The sequence below is a fragment of the Panthera uncia genome, chromosome A2, assembly GCF_023721935.1.
Source record: "Panthera uncia isolate 11264 chromosome A2, Puncia_PCG_1.0, whole genome shotgun sequence".
Lineage (NCBI taxonomy): Eukaryota > Metazoa > Chordata > Mammalia > Carnivora > Felidae > Panthera > Panthera uncia.
This window is the reverse complement of record NC_064816.1, coordinates 101,045,006-101,060,336: the sequence shown is the minus strand read 5'-3', so window position 1 is coordinate 101,060,336 and position 15,331 is coordinate 101,045,006. Positions and strand designations below refer to the sequence as shown.

Sequence of the window (15,331 nt, the reverse complement as noted above, 5' to 3'; positions counted from 1 at the left end):
AGCTGGGCCGTAAGTCACACAGTTGCATGGAGATTCTACCAAAAACCTGGAGAAGTTTTAGAAACAGACACTTGCCTATTTGAATTGTAGCTCAAGAACACAGTTGAGAACACAGCCAGCCTGGCAGACAAGTTGATTGCAGCCTTGTGAGACACAGGTAAAGTGCTGAAACAGAAACTGCCAAGAGGCTAAGTTTGTGGTAATTTGTTAGGCATCAACAGATAACTAACACAGTGGTCATCAACTGTAGATGGTATTTAGTACATGGAACTGGGTGAAATCACTTAGACTGTAATGTCCAACAACTAACAATCCAACACTAGTTATAGATCACTTTTTTAGTGAAAAAAATATTATATATCTAAAACTGCAGCCTCTAAGGCTAAATCCAAGTTTTCAGGAAAGAAATTCTTGTTTGACAAGCTTAGATGAAATGTCTACCTCTAAACTAAATAAATGTAGCCTGGAAGAATTCAGGATGCCTAGAAGAATCATATTAACAAGGGCTACATCTGTGTGGGCAAGAGGAAGGGGAATGTAGTGATCAGAGAAGAAAGTCATTGGCTTGGCAAACACCCTCACATTTTTCAGGGGGATCTGTCCACCTGAAAGAATGTAGAAAGATGTGTTTTTTCTCTCTCTTTTTTTTAAGATTAATTTTTTTTTTTTTTGGCTAATTTTCTTAGGGTCTGCACCAACCAGAATACTAGATAGCAGTTTTTCTGCTACATGACATATTTTTTTAATAACTCAGATTCATAAAATGAGCAAACCATATTTGCCATAATACCAGACACTAGAGATGCTTTGCATTCATGTCTTAAAATCTGTATCAGAACCTGATGTTCTCTGACATGTAGTATTTTTTATATTGCTTAAGTGTACATACCAGGAGGGGAGCTGTCCATGTTTCTTCCTCCTTGACTTGTAGAAAATTATCAGGTTCCCTTAATAAAATACATTTAATCTTCCAAAATGATGAGAATTAATAAAATACAATAGCACTCTGAACCAATTATGGGGTCAAAGAAAGGATAATCTATTTAGCAGTAGGACTGGCTGATATCACAGGTCCATCTCTTTGAGGATTACTGTGAGGCTTACTAGCAATAACGTCTTATACCCTACACCGAGGGCCTTGAATACTTTAAACTTTTGTATTTTGAGTGTTTTAACCTAGACAGTGTTTGCCAAATTCCTGATTATATTTCACTTGGTTTGGATATTATGCCAGTTTTATAAGTTATCAAACTGAAGCTTAGGTCAATAGTGTTTTCATCATTTTTATTTTCAGATTAGTATTAATATCCTAAATTACTGTAAATAGTTGACCCTCAAATTATGTCAATTATGTGGTTGATTCATAACTTTGAATTCATTATAAATATTCACATTGTTGATAACTTATGCTGAATTGCTCCTTGGGTTTTTACTTAAAGCATTTTCAGGTGTGAAGGATCACAGACCACCCATTAGTCCCTACAATATGATTTTTTTTTTTAATGTTTATTTATTTTTGAGACAGAGAGAGACACAGCATGAGCAGGGAAGGGGCAGAGAGAGAGGGAGACACAGAATGTGAAACAGGCTCCAGGCTCTGAGCTGTCAGCACTAGAGCCCGACGCGGGGCTCGAACTCACGTACTGTGAAATCATGACCTGAGCCGAAGTCGGACACTTAACTGACTGAGCCACCCAGGCGCCCCGCTACAATATGATTTTAAAATTTAAGCCAAGAAAAGGTGAAAAAGTCTTGCCATTGTCAACTTTTAAAGAAAAATATTTTCTTGCAAATGCATTAATTTCTATAAACGTAATCAGAATTATATATTCATTATGCCTAACTATTCAGTGTTGAGTATCATGTTTTAATTTATTAATCTCTCATCCATTATATGACACTACATTAAAATATAAAATTTATATGTCACATGTGAATTGGTTGTTTAAACCTCATAATGTTTTATGTAAGTTTTTCAAAGTGCAAGCACCATTTGGATGCTAATATTTTTTGTGATTTTCCTTAGCTGTTTTTAGAATAATTTGAATGTGACACAATTAAAAAGGATTTTCTTTATTAAATCAGCTTTCTCCTTTACATTTTCTTTCTTTCTGTCTCTTATTTCAATCCTTAGTTTTCTTGCTCATACAATTAAGTTGAACCATATGAAACTGCAATTTCTGCAATTTCTTTCATTTGGCTCAAATTAATAGAAGAGAAGTTATAATGGAAAACGGATAAATGTTTATCATACCAAGAATATTTGTCTTTGAAGATCCAATGAATAATACTATATGTCAACTTTTTTATTAAAAAAATAAATTGAATGGTGCCTGGTGGTTTGGTTGGTTTAGTATCTGCCTTTGGCTCAGGTCATAATATCATGGTTTGTTGGTTTGAGGCCCCGTATTGGGCTTTGCACTGATGGTGTGGAGGCTGCTTGGGATTTTCTCTCTCCTGGTCTTTCTGCCCCTGTCCCACTTGTGCTCTCTCTCTCTCTGTCTCAGAATAAATAAACTTAAAAACATAAATTGAAATTACTAGACAAACCTTAGATTTAGCTTCATCAATGTAAACATACTTAAGTCCATCAAGATTCTAAGATCGATTCATCTGAGGTTAATCATATTGTAGACAGTATTGTTTACTGTGCAATAACATTTATCTTACAAAAAAGATGTAATATTTCCACCTGAAAGCACACAAAGCATATTCCTTCTTGATTAATTATTTTGTCTTTAAAAGCTTGATAAATGACCATTCATATTACTGAACTGTGGATTCCGTGTAAATTTCTAGTTATTATACAAATGGCCTACATTGATAGGGTAGTTCTATAATGCCTTTGTCTTGCTCTATAAATAATCAAGGTGTAAAATTGATAGCCTTTTATATAAATAATATATAATAATATGCTGTAATTTCTATGTTCATATAAAATAACAAATAACCAGATTTCTTGCTCTTATGTTTTGTTTTAACTAGATTAGACTATTATTCAATAATGGTATACATAAGATATAGTCAAAATTAAAAACTGTACCTAATGTTTGAAATATTTTTTTAAATATTTAAAAGTTTGAAATATCTTTAACTCTTTTTTTTAAATGCCGGAACTGTTGGTAGGTATACCATTTGGGATCTGGTGGCAGATATTCAGGTATCAAGATAGATGAGACGAAGCAATGCAAAAGTTTTAGAATTAAAGGTAGCAGGAAGTTTTAGTTTTGAAGCCAATACTGTTTGAAGTGATGCTGAAGAACACCAGGGATCCTGTCCATAGTGATCTTATTAAACACATTTTTTAAAAATTACAATATGGAAATAGTAGCATCAGAAAACTAAATTTCTTAAGTATTTTCCAAAAATGGGCTTTACAAATGTTGGCTAAATTGTGTTTTGGTGGAATTAAAGGAAAAGAACATACAAAACTAAGCCCCCAGTTTAATTTTTAGTTTGTGGCCTAGAGATCTGGGGCAATTTCATTTTATCACAGAAAAATTTCTTTCCATTCTTCTTTTGCTCCCCCTTTCTTCCCTTTTCCCTTCTTCTTCTTCTTCTTCTTCTTCTTCTTCTTCTTCTTCTTCTACTTTTGGTAGAATTAACACAAAAGAGGGAAAAAATGAGTTGAGTAGTAAAATGGGAAATATCCTAAAATGCCACAAAGACTTTTAATGACAAAATGGCAATCTTAAAGATAGGGAAAGATTTGTTAACTTCTTCACTCATGTGTTATGGAGGTCTTTTATCTCCAATAATGCTGTTTGTGAGATGACAGTGATCTGTCTTAGATATCCTCAGTGTTACTCTGTCTATCATTCTCACTGTGAGGCTCTTTATCCAATTTCACAGATGATAATTTCTAGTTTGTAAACCATTGGTTATCAATGAAAAGAAATCATCCAGAACTAAGTCTTTGGCTAGAATAATTAATCTTTATATAGTTTAATCCCTATTTGATGAAGTGATCTGCATCAAAGAGTGGAGTATTTACTTCAAATCATACCCTTGGTGTACTGATAATCAATTTTTTCTATCATTATGGTCATCTAGAAGAAAGGGTGAAGAAAATGATATATTTCACATATAGGCCATCATTTATCATGTTGCAAATTATACTGCCTCACTAAATGAGGAGTTGTGAATTCTTACCTTCCTATGCAAGGTCAATTCTGGATATAAAATAAGGAATAATTAAGAATAATAAATGAATAATAACAAAAGTATTAAATATTAGTCTTTGTTTAGTTTCTAGGATATAATGTATTATATTCCTTCTCTTCATTCACTTAACACCAATAGTGTATACCAAAGTTTTATGTTGTAGTAGAAAATATATACTAAATCTTGCTTGAAAAACCGTTTTAAAATTCTGTAGCTATACTTCAAGGTTGAATACGTCATTACTTGCAACCAATGGTCTTCAACTAGGAATGATTCTTCCCTTTCAGGGGTCATTTCATAATGTTTGGAGACATTTTTGTTTGTCATGATTTAGAGTATGCTAGTGGCACCTAGTAAAAAGAGGCCAGGGATGCTGCTAAATTTCCTACAGTGTACAGGACAGCCCTTTATAGCAAAGAATCATGTAGCCTAAAATATTAGTAATGCTGAGGTTTAAGAAACTTTGATTTAAACAAATATGCATTGAGTGCTTTCTCTGTGTTTAATATTATGCTTAAGAACCCTGGGGAGTAAAAAATAAGCCAGGTAATCAGTACACTCAAGCTTGAAATCTCGGGGAAGAATTGAGTTGAAAGTCCAAATAAAGATGATGGTGATAACAAATTGATTAATATATCACACAAAGACAAAATAAAAAGCCATGAAGGCTCAGTGGAGCCCAATTCACATTTGTTTGGGGAATAAGTAGTTTTACAAAAACTGTGACAGTTATTTTTTTTTTTTTTCCCACTTTCTCAAAGTAAATAATTCTTGTACCTGGTTACAAAATATTAAAGGTGAAGAAGAGTACTCATTGAAAAATAAATTTCTCTCTCTTGTCCCCCTAGTCATCACTCTCTTTTCCTCTTCCTTCTTGTGGATCCTTTCCAAGGCATCCCATTCCTTTAAAGTACATGTATATCATGTCATATGGATGCATTACAACTTATTTAATCAGATCCCTATTGATAAGCATTTAAGTTATTTCAATTTTCTATGATTTCTAACAGTGCTGAGATGAATATATTCTTTTATGCATCTGAGTGCATATCTGAAGGTTAACTAGACGTGGGACTTCGGTTTCAGAATTTTTGTGAAATTTTCATTTTAAAAATATTTTTCAAATTGTTCCCTTTGGTAGCGAGCTTCCAAAATGATCCCCAGTTATCTTTTTCTCTTGAAATATATACTCCTGTGTAGCCCCCTCCCACATTGAACAATACTGACCTATGTGACCAATAGGATATGTGACTACAGAGTCCAGGACATAAAAGACATAGCAGTTACCACCCTGCCTTTTTTTTTTTTTTTTTTCTTTTTGGATCTCTGGCTCTAGGAGAAACCAGTTGTCATGTCATGAGAGCATTCAGGTATTACATATAGAGGAACTGAGGGTTCTCACTAACAACCAGCACCAACTTGCTAGGTAGCTATGTGAACAACTTTTAAGAGCGGATCATTCTAGCCCTAATCCAGCCTTAAAATAATGCAGCCCTGACTAACCTCACAAGGGACTCTGAGCCAGAACTGCCCAACCTCTAGCCCAACCAGCCAGAGCTGCTCTCAAATTTCTGACCCAGAGAAATTGTCAAGAAAATAAATGTTCAGGGTGCCTGGGTGGCTCAGTCGGTTAAGCATCCGACTTCGGCTCAGATCACGATCTCACAGTTTGTGGATTCGAGCCCTGCATCACTGACAGCTCAAAACCTGGAGCCTGCTTCAGATTCTGTGTCTCCGTCTCTCTCTTCCCCTTGTCCACTCATGTTCTCCTGCTCTTCCTCTCTCTGTCTCAAAAATAAATTAACATTAAAAAATTAAAAAAAAAAAAAGAAAAGAAATGGTAATTGATGTCTTAAACCTCTAGGTTTTAGAGCCACTTGTTATGTGGCAATAGATAACTAATATATTCTTCATGGACAGTATTCCAACTTATACTTCCAATAGCAGTGGTGGAGAGTGCCTGATGTCTTTTACCTATCCTCTCTGTCAGGGCGTGGTATCGTTTTTTTTTTTTTAAATGCTTGCCAATGAAATAGGTAAATAACATGTCATTGTCGCCTGAATTATATTCTCTGAGTGCTGTTGAGCATATTTTCATACATTTAAGAATTAATTCAATATGATATCTATTCACATATTTTGCTCATTTTTCTACTGAGTTGTTTGTTGTTTTCTTATTTATTTATAGGAGCTGATCACACATTGAAAAAGTGCAATTTGCATGTGATACCCGTTACAAATGTTTTTCCCTCCTTTGTTTTTTATAAAGTGATTTTTAAAATAAAAACATTACAATTTTGTTTTTGGTAGTCAAAGTCTTCAACATTTAAAAATGGTTTCTGGGCTTCAAGCCATAGTTATAAAACTCATCCCATTTCTAAGATGACTTTTGTAACTCTACCATGGATGTTTTAGTATTTCTGGGTTTCCTTTTTTTATATTTAAATACGTAATTCATCTGGAGTTTAGGTTGCAAGGTAAGACTTTCTCCTAATGTAATGACCTTTCTCCTAATATGAAATTTTTTCCTCTTTTATACTGAATTACATTACATTTGATCAATTTCTAGTCCTTATTGTATGTTCCATTGATTGAGCTTTTTATCTGTGTTATGGTAGCTTAGGGTTACATTGTTGTTCTTATGGTATCCTAATTTTCAGCATGATTCTGACTCTGATTCATTTCAGTATTAATAAGCACTTGCTCTTCAGATTTTAAATAGTTAAGAAAGAGTTTCTATTTATGTGGAAATGCACCTCCTAGTGGAGAAAACGAACAACCTCAAAACAAATCAATCTGTGATATGAAGAAAATAAAGCAGTATAAATACTTATGTTTTTATAGGAGTTTCAATGACAGTTTCTCTCAAGAGGTGACATTCAAGATGAGAGTGGAATGAATACGATTCGGTAGATCATGGCTGGCGGATGGAACAGAGTACAAAGGCTGATAGGCAGGAGCTTGAAAAGCTTTGTGAAACATGAGAAAAGTGAAACAGTAGAAAGAATAGAAGTATAAAGAAATAGGATACTGATAGGAAATGTGGTCAGAAAAAGACCCAGGTCCTGGGATGCTTTGTAGACCATGTTAAGAATTTTGGATTACATTCTAAGTGTGTAAGAAATAAAAGGTTGGGATATGATTGATACTATCAAAGAAACACTGTTTTAGAGAACTTGATTAATGTGTAGCTGAGGAATGAGGGAGAGGAGGGCAAGGGTGAAAGCAGGCAGTCCTGGTAGGCTATTTCAGTAGCCCCAATGAAACATGGTGGTGGCTTGGGCCAGTTGTATGAGGTGGCAGATGTGATTTGAATCCAGTCAAAACTTGTGGAACAGCTAAGGCAATTTGCCTTAGAATCAGCTTGCTTTGCCAGAAAACAAAAGTCCTGTTTTTAGTTGACACCACAGTAAGATTACAAGTTAACATAAGGAGAATGAACACGTTTGTATTCTTCAAAATTTTTTTAAACTCAGAAATGTAATATTTTCTATTGATTGATGTTCACAGTAGGACTTTAAATTTTTCTTCATGGATATCTTCATGCTCCTTGTTATTTTTTTGTGTTTTGTTCCTCGTTTAAGTGGAGCTCGTACATCCATTATAGTATCTTCTAACTGGTTGTGAACCAGCATCAGCTGCCAGACATGTGAGTGAACATGTCAACATTATTCCCACCCCTAGATTTGGAGCCTTCTCACTGATAGGGAGCAGAAAACAGCCATCCCGGCTATGCTCTGCCTGAATTCCTGATCCACAGAATCTCTGAATACAATAAATAAATAGCTGTTTTGAATAATTTGTTACATAACTATAATAATTGGAATAGAAAGTGCATTCTCTCTCTTTGGGCTGTAGAAATCAGTAAATACAATTTGGATTCTCCTTTTCAATTATTTTTTATGGAGGCTTACCATTAGAAAAATGCACCAAACATAAATATACAGATCAGTGAATTATCACAAATGAACAGCTAAGTAACCAACATTCAGGAAAAGAAGCAATATTCAAAAATAATTTATCAGTGTCCTCCCCATCCCCCCACTTTATCCTTGCCTTCTACCAAGTGAGGTATAGGAAGGCTTGCCCACTTACTTATCCTTTCTCCCTTAGGGTAAAGAAATAACTTTTGGTTTTCTATCTCAAAATGAGACCTTTTATTTGGAGAAGTGTATTCTGTCAGCAGTGTCAGGGATATACAGCTGGGGGCATCCTTTCTCCACATTTTCCTGCATTCTGTTTGACCTGGGCGGTCCCTTAATCTGTTCAGTTTTTTTGTCAACAATGAAATTCAATCTCTGTCCTGTTTTTAGCCTTTTTTGAGGAGGGTTGTGATTTTTTTTTTTAATTAAAGATTTTTAACAGGCAACAACAACAAAAAACCAAAACACGAGGTCACTCTGGCGTCAAAATTTGCTTCCTTATTCTGAACTAGAATTTTAAAATACTTGATGATAAATATATTAGTTTATATTTTGATGCAATCAAAGTAGGTTTTTATGTTTGAAGTATAAATGTTTCTGAACCTTTTCTTAAATATTTAAAAATGGCAAATTTATACAATATTATCATATTTCGTTCTTTTTAAAGCTTTTTTAAATTGAGGCATAATTGACATACAATATCATGTTAGTTTTAGGTCTACAACATAATGATTTAATATTTGCACATATTGCAAAACGATAACCGTAATTAAGTTTAGTTAATGTCTGTCACCATACATAGCTACAGAATTTATTTTTCTTGGGATGATGACTTTTAAGATTCATGCTTAGCAACTTTCAAATATGCAACAAGTATTATTAACTGTAGTTGTCATGCCATACCTTATATCCCCTGACTTATTTATTTTATAACTGGAAGTTTGTACCTTTTGACTCCTTTTACCTATTTCATCCATCCCTCAGCCCCACCTTGACAACCAAACCACCAATCTGTTTCTGTTTTTGTGACCTTTTCTTTTTTAATTCCACATATAAATGATATATATGTTATTTGTCTTTCTCTGACTTATTTCATTTAGCATAATACCCTCAAGGTCCATTTATGTTGTTGTTCATGGCAAGATTTCATTCTTTTTATGGATGAGTAATATTACATTGTATAAATACATCGCATTTTCTTTATCCATTCATTTATTGGTGAATACTTAGGTTGTTTCCATATTTTGGCTTGTGTAAATAATGCTGCAGTGAACATGGAGGTGCATGTATGTTTTAAAGCTAATGCTTCCATTTTGTCTGGATAAATGTCCAGCAATTTCATTGCTGGATCATATGGTAGTTCTATTTTTTAATATTTTGAGGAACCCCCATACTGTTTTCCATGGTGGCTGCACCAATGTACATTCCCAACAACAGTGCACAATGGTTCCCTTTTTTCCTTATCTTTGCCAACACTTGTTATCTCTTGTATTTTTGATGATAGCTCTTCTAACATGTGTGAGGTGAAATCTCATTGGGGGTTTAATTTGCATTCCTCTGATTATTAGTGATGTTGAACACCTTCTCATGTACCTGTTGGACATTTGTATGTCTTCTTTGGAAAAATGTCTAATCAGATCCTCTGCCCATTTTTTCCATCAGGTTGTTTGTAGAAAAGTGGTTGCCAGGGGTTGAAGAGTGAGGAAAATGGGGAGAAGCTGGTAAAAGGGTACAAACTTTCAACTTTAAGATGAGTAAAGTCTGAGGACCTAATGTAAAACATGGCAACTGTATTTGATAACAATGTATTATATGATTGAAATTCGTTGAGAATAGAACTTAAATATTTTTATCAAAACAAACAAACAAACAAACAAACAAAACAAAACAAAATAATAAAGGAAGGAAGAAAGAAAGGAAGAAAATGAGCTAGGCTCTTGGAATAGAGGGATCCTGTATTCAAGTGTCCTGTTCTTAAGGCGATCACAGTATGGAGGGAGCAGCAATTAGCTTGACTGGTCAGGAGTGCTCATGGAGATCAAGTTAGCCTGGTGCCAAGTTCTTGTTGCATGTCGATGTTAACTTCTTAGTGAACATGAAATTCTGTAAACAAAGCAAGCATTCTGGGGTGGTCTTCAGATAGTCATTATAGCTTTTTGAGTGGGGGCTTTGGGGTAAATTTCCTAAAAGAAACATATTTTGCCCTAGTAACCAGAGACTTCTTTTCTCTGTTGAAGTGTAAGTGCACAATTCATACTTAAATATCTTTGTCCAGAGCATAAGGCATCCTTTGTTCTTGTATGATTCAAATTCAATAAGAAATGATTAATAAAAATTTGAATATGTTTTAGTAGTGTTTGGGCTCCTTTCTCTTTAAGAGGGAACAGAAAGAAGAGAGGCAGCTCCTCATATTCTGCTGTTAGGAAAAATTTTTTACTCTTAGATGCAATTATAATGAAATAAATGTATATTTCAAGGGCTTATTTTTTAACTTCACAAGATTTTTAGCATTGAGGCACGTCATCGCTTTATCAAGAATTATTATCCTGTAACAGTAGGTTATTGTAAAACATTTTATCCACATTTTGTCTTTCATTTCCTTATAATAGATATTTTTAAACCTATTTTTTTCAAATGTTAATTTTTGAGAGAGAACAGGGGAGGGGCAGAGAGAGAGAGGGAGGGTGAGAGGATCCAAAGAGGGCTCTATACTGATAGCAGAGCTCAATGCGGGGCTCAAACTCATGAACTGCGAAATCATGCCCTGAGCCCAAGTCAGATGCTCAACTGACTGACCCACCCAGGTGCCCCTATAATTGATATTAACAACAACAACAACAACAACAAAAATCAGCAAAATTAGGATCAAAGTTCCAGGGGCACCTGGCTGACTCAGTCGTTAGAGCATGTGACTCTTGATCTTGAGGTTGTAAGTACAAGCCCCATGTTGGGTGGAGAGATTACTTAAAAAAGAAAATAATAAAAAACAAACAAAACAACAATGCTCCAGTCTTTATAGCTATCTCTTTTTCTTAGTGGAATTCAATTCAGTGTTTCTTTTCACTCTCTTAATTCTCATAATTTATGTCACATTAGAAAGGAATGGTCATATCTACATTGTCTTATATATTAATATATATTAGCTTCAGCATTCTATTCTTCAGAATCACATTATAACCTGACACCTTTATAATCCTGTAATATTATAAAGACATAGTCTCATGTCAGCTATTAAATAAATTCTTCCATGGTCATAAGCATTAAGATATCCACGAATGTCTGATATACACTCTGGGTGCCTTGCAGAAAACATGTTTAAATGGCCCTAATAACTTAGAATCATTCAAAGGAAGCATATTTCTTAGTTTCCACCAGTTTATGGCATTTTCTCAGTATTATTTTTTTTTAAGACCTTGAGAGTTTTGAAGATTACTGGTTAGATATTTTGTAGAATGTTCCTCAGTTTGGGCACAGCTGATATTACACAAATATTTATTTATTTTGGAGATTGTGGGTCTTGGAGAATATGACATTGATGCATCCTACCAAAGGCACCTGATAACAATATGCACTATGACTAGTAGACTTAATCTTATTACTTGTTGGACATTGTATCTACCAGGTTTCTCCACTCTGAAGTCACTGTTTATCCCTTTATATATTCTTTTCCTATCTTTAAACTGAGTCATTAAATCCTGCCCACACTAAGAGTAGGAGAATTGAACTCAATTCTCTGGAGGGAGGAGTATCAAAAATTTTGTGTATGTGTTAAAAAGACCATAATAATTAATATGCATGGGGGGGGTACTTTGACACTATGCAACCATCCTGTTTTATCTTAAAATTTTGCCTTCAATAGAGAATCGTGTTTGCAGAAATTATTACTGTTGTTTTCTAACGGTGATTTTCTCTTTCTCACACTTTTATATGTATTCTTTGGAATTCTTCTGTAAGGAAGATTTATCCTGTACTGATAGAAAACTTTTATCATCTTCCCTTTAGGTTCTTTGGCTAGTCTGATAATTAGATTGACAGAAAACAAATTAACAGAAGAAAAAATTTAATTTTGTATATGTAGTATAAAAGTGTCAAAGACATGAGAGGCTCCCTGATAGATAGTCAGGACAATTGAGGCTTATATATTATCCTCAATTAGCTAAGGAGAAGGGGGTGGTCGGAATCTGGGGCTTCAAAGGGGAGGAAGAAAATTCACAGGAAAATAGAAATGCAAATGTATGGTAAACAAATGATTGTCATGCAAAGAAGTCTTCTTTTTTTTTTTAAATATTTATTTATTTATTTTTGGCAGACCGCAAGCAAGGGAGGGACAGAGAGAAAGGGGGACAGAGACTCTGAAGCAGGCTCTGTGCTAACAGCAGTGAGCATTATGTGGGGGTGGAAGTCACGAACCCTGAGGTCATGACCTCTGAGCCAAGGTCAGAAGTTCAATGGACTGAGCCACCCACGTGTCCTGCAGGTAAGTCTTTCTGATACAAAAAGTTATCTATGGCAATACCTCTTTCTCGTAGGCCTTCTGTGTAAATTCTTTTAGGTAGTTAAGGGAGAGGTTTTAAAACAAAACAAAAAACATAAGAACCCTTTCCTGAGTCCACTGGGTGCTAGTTACCTTTGGCTCCAAGCAATCTACACACCTTTTGGGATAATGTATTCTCCCCCATTTCTCTCTCATTTGTTTATTTAATTGTAGAGGTAGAAAACTTTTTCTGATAAGGGCCAGAAAGTAGATATTTTAGGCTTTAAAAGCTGGATTTTGTAGGAAAAATGAAAAAGTATCCAATTACTAACTTATTCTAGGACCATGTTCCAAACTTTATAACCTATTGTCATTCTGGTATCTGTTAGTCTACTCTTAATTATGTATATTTAAAGGAGTATTTAGTAATAAGGCATATCTTTGAAAAAACTGAGGCATTTAGATATTATCTTCCTGGTATGTTTTAATGAATGGAAGGTAAAATATACTCTTAGGTTAACTTGTTGGTATTTAAAGATTTGATAATTCTGTGATATTGTTTCTTTTTTTTAATTTTTTTTTTTTTAATGTTTATGTATTTTTGAGAGACAGAGACAGGATGCAAGTGGGTTAGGGGCAGAGAGAGAGAGAGACACAGAATCCGAAGCAGGCTCCAGGCTCTGAGCTGTCAGCACAGAGCCCGACGCTGGGCTCGAACTCACAAGCTGTGAGATCATGACCTGAGCCAAAGTCGGACACTCAACCGACTGAGCTACCCAGGCGCCCCATGTGATATTTTTTCTTACTGGAAACACAATCTCTTAAAACTTCAGCTAACTTCAGACGTTGTTTCTTATATTTTACAGATTATAAAACCAAGGCTTGAAGGGCTTAAGTATGAGGTCATACTTAAGTGTGAGGTCATATGTAGGGCTGGGACCAGACTCTGATACTTGTGAGTTGTTTCTTCCATTACCTTTTGTTGCCAAATACAAGAAGAAATGAATATGTCGTATAAAAAATGTAGGGTTAAACTATTCTTTAAAATGTTTTGCAACTAAAATGATTTAAAACTGACCATTATGTATAATATTGAAAAGAGAAAATCCTTGTCTATTTGGTCTTTATGACTGCTCACTGCTGTTATAGGTGGCGAGCAATAAATAAAATAAGTTCACAGAAATAAAACAAGTGCTCTGGCTACCATTTATTTTGGCAATTGTCAGGAAAGATGAATTAGCCAGCACAGATTCCCCAGAGGCGGCATGATGTGTAAGACTAATAAAACGATACCTGATGATTCCCTTGGAGAAGGAAAGAATAACCTCAAAGAAGAATCAGAATTAACAAGAAATGAGACCAATCTTTCACAGCGCCATGAAGGTTAGAAAGATAAAGCTATAGTACTCTAAAAGCCATGAAATTACTTCTAAAGGCAATAATCGATTTAGTGGGAAACATTAGAAAACTACAAGTCAAAAAACAACATCAACAAGAACGGTAAGCCCTGGAGGTCACAGCTATCGAGAAAGTGCCTGGTAAATCCTGTTTCCCTCCCCCTGCTCCTCAGCCAAGATTGATTCTATGCTCAATCCTGAGCCTGAAACAACTGTTTCCTGAGGAGAAACCTTTTTATTTACTATGATTTACTTTTTCTTTACTTGCTTCTTGCAGAAAAGGAGGGAAGAGAGGAGGGAGGAAGGGAAGGAGGGAAAGATGAAGAAAGAGTGGGAGGGAAAGAAGAAAGAAGAAATGCAGCAAAGGGGAAAAAAGAAAAGAAAAATAAGTCTACCACTGTCCATTTCCTTCTTTGCTTACTTTCTTTGCTAGATTGGTTGATCAAAAACCCTTCAATGGAATAGATTAATTGTGTATTCTTGCTTTTCACAAGAATATGATTGTGTAAATCATCACAGGTAATGATTTTCTTGATCATTTCAAGTCTTTTCTGAATAGTATGCATTGCTCTGTGTTCTGATAATCTGCATCAACTCTTCTTGCATTCAACTGCCAATTTGCAACTACGTGGCTGGAACTGGAACTGGAGGGTATTATGCTAAGTGAAATTAGTCAGTCAGAGAAAGACAAAAATCATATGACTTCACTCATGAGGACTTTAAGAGACAAAACAGATGAACATAAGGGAAGGGAAACAAAAATAATATAAAAACAGGAAGGGGGACAAAACAGAAGAGACTCATAAATATGGAGAACAAACTGAGGGTTGCTGGAGGGGTTGTGGGAGGGGGGATGGGCTAAATGGGTAAGGGGCATTAAGGAATCTATTCCTGAAATCACTGTTGCACTATATGCTAACTAATTTGGATGTAAATTAAAAAAAATAAAATAAAAAAACAAGTTAAAATAAATAAAATTTCAATTTATAATTGGTTATTTAGCTGACGCTTCACTGTGCCTATTCAGCCTGTTCTGCTGGCACTGGAGACTGAGATGGAAGACAGTCTCAGTGTTCAAGTGATATGCCCCGATTCGAGAGACCCCCGAAAACAATCCACCAGAGTCCAGAGTCAAAGCCAAGCAGCAAGGGTCGTTTATTGCAGGTTCGAACCGGGTCCTCCACGCACTCGTTGCCGGTGATGCTAAGAGGCCCCGAGCAAGGATCTTACAGCTTCTTTTATAGACAGGCACAAACAAGTTAGGGATTTTTTGCGGTTACAGAGCTGTTATTGGTCGACATTTAAATTTGAACACTCAGCAGAACTTGATTGGTTCCCGCCTTTAGGTCAGACCACAACCAGGCACGCCCTGG

General features: G+C 35.1%; 1 long non-coding RNA gene across 2 annotated transcripts in view; it reads left to right on the top strand.

Moving 5' to 3' along the window:
* Window positions 1-15,291, top strand: part of LOC125929955 (uncharacterized) — a 46,011-nt gene extending 30,720 nt beyond the window's left edge. The window contains exons 3-4 of one of the 2 annotated variants that reach the window (XR_007460013.1): window positions 12,397-12,564; window positions 13,428-15,291. This is a non-coding gene — a long non-coding RNA (uncharacterized LOC125929955). Of the gene's footprint in view, window positions 1-12,396; window positions 13,142-13,427 lie in introns of those variants that run through there. The other variant, XR_007460012.1, reaches the window with a different exon arrangement.
* Window positions 15,292-15,331: the final 40 nt, after the last annotated feature.